The sequence below is a fragment of the Alligator sinensis genome, unplaced genomic scaffold, assembly GCF_000455745.1.
Source record: "Alligator sinensis unplaced genomic scaffold, ASM45574v1 scaffold1171_1, whole genome shotgun sequence".
Lineage (NCBI taxonomy): Eukaryota > Metazoa > Chordata > Crocodylia > Alligatoridae > Alligator > Alligator sinensis.
This window is the reverse complement of record NW_005843369.1, coordinates 96,728-102,842: the sequence shown is the minus strand read 5'-3', so window position 1 is coordinate 102,842 and position 6,115 is coordinate 96,728. Positions and strand designations below refer to the sequence as shown.

At 47.4% G+C, this 6,115-nt stretch overlaps 1 protein-coding gene across 1 annotated transcript in view; it reads left to right on the top strand.

The window, feature by feature from the left end:
• The window catches only part of LOC102374289 (calcium-dependent secretion activator 2-like), a 167,565-nt gene that overhangs the window by 75,356 nt on the left and 86,094 nt on the right, over window positions 1-6,115 (top strand). The gene's annotated exons all lie outside the window — the stretch shown is intronic.

Genomic DNA, 6,115 nt, shown 5'->3' with positions numbered 1-6,115 from the left:
TGCTGAAGAAACTTGATCACCCTAAGTTAAGGGACTACTTGAAACAAAACTTGGTAAATTCTGGCAGTTTTCTGTGTGCCAACAAACTCCACCAGGACCATCTCCCTGCAGTGATTGTTTCACAATTGCAGTCCATGAAGGCTACCGTGGGAAAGTATCATTCCTTTTCCATTGTGGCTGATGAATCCACTGACCCTCAGTGCAACTGCGTGCTGCATACTTTATTTGAACTGGGGACCTGGCCAACTAGGACCTGCCTGTTTTGAAATGAGCTGATCCACCTCACACCTGTCAGTTTTTTTCTACTGTGTCTGAAGCAATTGTGAAAGTAATTATCAGCTATGGTGTAGATCGGGGCAGGCAAGTTCCGGCCTGCAGGCCAGATCCAGCCCATGGTGGACCCCATTTCTCAGTAGCCCCTGCCCAGTCATTGAGGCTTGTTTCCATGGACATCCCAGGAGGGGTGGAGCCATGACACATGGCTGGGCAGGGAGCTGCTCCAGGGCTGGGGCTGGGATTCTGTGGCAGTGAAAGTGTGATCTGAAGCTAGGGCAGAACCATGATCCACTGCCTGCACGGCCCTGGCCTGGGCAGACCATGCTATCATCACCACAAAATCCCGGCTTCAGCCCTGGGGCAGCTCCCCGCCAGCTGCACGTTCTGCCAGCACTGTTTGGACAGGTCTCTATGGAAACCCCAGCCCCACGCTGTCACAGCCTGGCCCTTCCTGGGGTCTCCATTGTAAGTTAGCTGTAAGGACATGGGCAGGGGCTGCTGGGCTCCCTGCTGTATCCACCATTTTGCCCATCCCTGGGGTAGACCTTAACAGGATCTCAGCATTCCTGTCTGACAATGCCATGTGCATGTGGAAAGCTTTCTCCAAAATGCTCCAAGGAATGCTGACTAATGCGGTCCATGTCACCTGAAATGCACACCTTCTGTCCTTAGTAAGTGACATCTGATGCATGCCATTCCCCAAGGACTGCCTGGTGTTTTCTTTCTAGAAAGTCTTCAAGCAGTGTCCAGGTCGTAAGGTCTGGTACAGGGAGTCCATCGCTAGTCAAAGTGGGGACTTTCATGCCACCATGCTGTTGCCACAAGAGCCTGTGCTCACATGCTGGAATTCCTGGTTCAGTGCTGTGTACCACACCAAGTATATGCAGCACTACCAGCAGCTTGAGAGAAGGAGCTGGAAATCGCACCCAGCACACAGAGCACACTCAAGCTTTGCGGTTTCTTAGGGTGAGGTGACATTCCAGGTGAAGTGATGTTTGTGGCTGACAATGCTACCTGGTTCATGGAGCTCCTGATGTGGTTTGAGCCATCAGGCTGTAATCTATCATGCACACAACAAACTGATGGATTTGATAAACTGGGTCAAAGACAGGGCATCGCAAGAATGGTCAAGCTGTGCTCATGAAAACCAGCACAGGAGGGACCTGTTCCAGGAAATAGCTGTGAAGCTGCACCACTCCTACAGGTATGACCTGTCACTGCTACTGTGGTTCAGAAGGCCGGCTGCCCCTTCCTTAGTGCTGTTTACATTTTGGACCCTAACCATGTGTCCTTGCTGAGTTGTGACCGTCAGCTACTGAAAGCAAGCTAGGGATGGGGGGAAAGAGCATGACAATAAATGTGCTGCATATATGAAGTTTGTCAAAGAGTGTCAGATGCCTGTGTTTGTGCCCATGTTCTGGGATTCTGTGACTGGTTTCCACATCTTTACACCCTGGCAAGACACTGCCTCACCATTCAAATGAATTCAGTGGACACTGAGCATGCCCTCTCAGTGTATGGAGAAACATTCACCCCCCAGACGGAGAATGTCTTCAGCCACTGTGGCTGGGTGCAGTGTGCTCTCATTTAATACATAGCATGAACTGCTTGTCTTAAGGTTAGCATTGAATTTCAGTAAACTCCTTCTTATAATGTTGCTTAATAAGGTGTATATAGTTGGTATTATTTACAATTCGTGTGTATAGTATCGCTTTGTTGTCATAAGATATTTCACTTTTAGAGCTTAATTAGGTGCCTAGACTGCTTACAAATAATGTGTCTAAATTAATGGCTTCCATGGCTTAATTTGCTTATTAAGCCCATGGAAACCATTGACAAAGCTGTGGTTAAGCCCATGAAAGCCATTAACCACAGTTTAGACTGCTTAATAATGCGTCAGTGACTCCCGCTGGCTTAAATTGGGATTAAGCCTGTGTAAGCCATTAATTAATGTGTTAATACATGCGGGATTCTGCAGGGAGGGGTGGGGCTTCCAGGGCCATTCAGCCAGTCAGCGGTATGGGGGTGTCGTGCTGGGCTCGGACTGCAAAAATGTTGCCGGGTCCCACACTTGGACTGTGAAATTGGAGATAGATTGATTTTAAGCAGCTAAAACTCAGCAGCTAGATCAAGATGTAAGCCTCTTGTTTAACCAGAGTCCAGAGCAAGGGGGAGTTTGCTAGGCAGTTTGCTTTGAAATTCTGTCTCATAATCCTTCATTGTAAGCTTGCTGAGTAGAAAGAAGTTTTCAGGGAAATGGGAACCCTTCAGGATCAAGGAACAGCAAACAGGCCAGCTACAGAAGAGTTTGCTAAGGAAGGTCTGCTTGGAAAGAGGCAGGAAGTGAGAGGCAGCAGATTAGAAGACCCAGGAAGAAAGCTGGAGAGTGGAGAGCCACTACCACTTTCATTTCTGCCTCTGCTTGCACCTGTGTGTTGTCTGTCCAGGCACACCATTGAGGCTTCCACCCAGGCCCTGGTTTGGTGCTGTGCAGACTGCAGCTTGCAGGTTTCTTCCAGTATCAGCTGGGTCAAGGAGTGCCTGCGATGTGAGTGGTGCCTTCTGATGGTGTCTGTCAGGGAGCAGGCAGGAGAGCTATAGGAGGAGGTAGCAAGGCTCTGAAGCATCCTCTACCATGAGGACTTCATCAGTTCCATGCTGGAGGAAACCTCTAGGACTGTGGAAGAAGGACTGCCACAGGTGCTGCTAGAAAAGGAAGAAGGTATGGCGTCTCAGGAAGGTGGAAGATGGAACTTGTGGCCTCTGGCAGCAAGAAGAAATTGTCATCCCCACCTGCAGTGGTTTGTCTAGAGATCACATATGGAGCACTAGCAACAGAGAAGGAAGAGAGTGTTCTGTTGGTGGAAGAAGCCAGGCCAGAAATCCCCAAAGTGGGGAGAATCAAGACCCCTGCCACTGTAGTGCAACAAAAGGCAGTAAGTCTTGAATTTATTTTAAACAGAAGTAAGTTTATTGAGTCTATATATCTCTTTCTAATAAAATCCTAATCTCATCTAATACCGATAGATATATACACACACTCATTCTTACATCACCAGATTACGCTGTCCTCAATCGATGGCCAATCGAATGAGGGTGCAGCTGCTTGATATTAGGAGAGGGATTGCCAGCATGTTTCTCCAAAGTACAATCTGGTTCTGGTTTTCTTGATGTAAAAGGTTACCACTGTGAAGTCCTTTCTACAGATTTTTATCACAATAGTGGCAAATCACCAGTTGTGCAACTCTCCTTCAGTTGCTGGGCAGGTTCCTTTGTTCTCCAGTCACCACACATCTTACAGCAGATACCTAAGCCTTTCAAAAGGTTCTTACGTATGCAGTGTAGAAATGCAGATGTTACCATCCTGTTATTATCTGGCAGAAGTGTTTGCAGAATCTTACGTCCTTGCAGCCTTTCTTCACCAGCTCAAACACATTTTTGTTTTTCACAGTCCAGCTCCATTGTCCTACAGTACCCTTCCATTGCCTTGTAGTACCCTTGGGATTCACATTTCCACTCGCACAACCATTCAAACAACTCTTAATAATGTTATAGAGCTCAGTAAGCACATTTGGAAAGCATTCTACTATTATACTCCTAACCCAAAGTAAATACAAAAAGCAAAACGCATATATCTCTCTCTACACCATGAAGAGGAGGCAATGGGTGGTGGTTGTTGAAAACTGCGGGGGACAGAGGGACCCATGTGCCAGTCTGACCTGTTGTCCTGGGAGGTCTCCTGTTTGCCTGGAGCCTGGACCTGAGATATAGAAGGATTACTGAGACTTGTCTAATCCTCTGACTAGTACCCCATGCTGCTTATCCATGTGGACACCAGTGATATTGCCAGCAGTAACCCTGAGGAGATCGAGCAAGCCTACAGAGCTCTGGGTGCAAGAGTGAAGGGGACAGGAGCATAGGGGGTGTTTTCCTCGATCCTTCCAGTCAAGGGGAAGGGCCTGGACAGGGGCGGATGCATCCTAGAGATGAATGCATGGCTTCACAGGTGGTGTCACCACTGGGGATTCAGCTTCTTTAACCATAGGATGTTGTTCCAAGAAGGATTGGTAGGAAGAGATAGGATCCACCTGATGGAGAGGGAAGAGCATCTTCACAGACAGGCTTGCTAATCTAGTGACAAAGGCTTTAAACTAGGTTCACTGGGGGATAGAGCCCAAAGCCCTGAGGTAAGCGGGGAAGCAGGAGACCTGGAGGAATCACATGGAGGAAGGGGCAACAGGGGAGGCCTCCCCATTCTTGCTGAGAAAGTAAGACAGTTGGCTAGTTACCTCAGGTGTCTGTACACAAACGCATGGAGCCTGGGAAAGAAGCAGGAAGAATTGGGTGTCCTTGCACAGCCAAAACACTGACGTGACTGGAATAACAGAGACTTGGTGAGAGAGTGCTCCAGGCATGTGAGCTGTCATGAATGGGTACAAACTATTCAGGAAGGACAGGCAGAGGAGAAGAGGAGGAGGAATTGCAGTGTCTGTAAAAGAGCTGTATGATCACTCAGAGCTCCAGAAACTGGAGATAGGCTTGTTGAACATCTCTGGGTTAAGGTTAGAGGGGAGAGGAACAAGGGTGATGATGTGGTAGGTATCTGCTGTAGACCACCAAACCAGGAGGATGAGGTTAGACGAGGCTTTCTTCAGACAACTAGTGGAAGTTTCCAGATTACCGGCCTTGGTTCTCATAGTAGACTTCAGTCACCCTGACATCTGCTGAAAGAGCAATACCTCAGTGCACAGGCAATCAAGGAACTTTATGGAGAGCATTGGAGACAACTTCCTGGTGCAAGTGTTGGAGACCAACTAGGGTTGTCCTATTCTTGATCTGCTGCTTACAAACAGAGAATTGGTGGGGGATGTGTAGTAGTGGACAGCTAGTTGGGCAGCAGTGACCATGAGATGATTGAATAAAGGATCCTGACAAAAGGAAAAAAGGAGAAGAGCAGAGTATGAACTCTGGACTTCAGAAAAGCAGACTGACTGCCTCAGGCAACTGAAGGGCAGGATCCCCTGGGAGGCCAGTCTTAGAGGGAAAGGAGTCCAGGAGAGCTGGCTGTATTTTAATGAAACTCTGCAGTACAGTTTGGGGAGGAGGTGAGCAGCCCTCAGTAGTGAAAGAACAGGTTAGGGACGATTTAGAAAAGCTGGATGTGTACAAGTCCCTGGGACCAGATGTGATGCATCCAAGGGTGCTGAGGGAGTTGGCTGATGCGATTGCAGAGCTGCTGGCTGTTATTTTTGAAAACTCATAGCAATAGAAGGTGGTCTTGGACAATAGAAAAGGGCAAATATAGTGCCCATCTTTAAGAAAGGGAAGGAGGAGGATCCTGGGAACTACAGACCCGCTTTTACTCCATTCATATCCTTGGCAGAATTGAATTAATCCATCTGACAGCAATCTTGTGCTTGGTTATCTTGCAACTTAATGTAGGGTTCCAGTATCTGGTCCTAGAAAAAAATCTCAGAATTTCAACAGTCTAAGTCTGTCACTCCTTTTGAAATAAGGAGTTCCCTTTTAAGGCCAAGGTTGCTTAATGTATTTGTATCTGTAGTCTCCCTGACTTCATGAGTGGTCCCTTACACCTCCAAGTGTTGTCTGAGATGTTTCTTGCAGGTTGTGTTAGAGGTCTGATTGTGACACCACTAGGTTATGAAGAAGTTCTTAACCATCTATGGCACAACAGCTTGCATGTGTAATTTAAGTGTAGCCAATTAAACAGATTCCAGTGGTGAAATAGGAATGGAGGTGAATTATTTCTGGCCCTTACCTTGTAACCTCAGTATCATATTTTGTGCATAGAATGTGGTAATATCGAATTTTTCCCCAC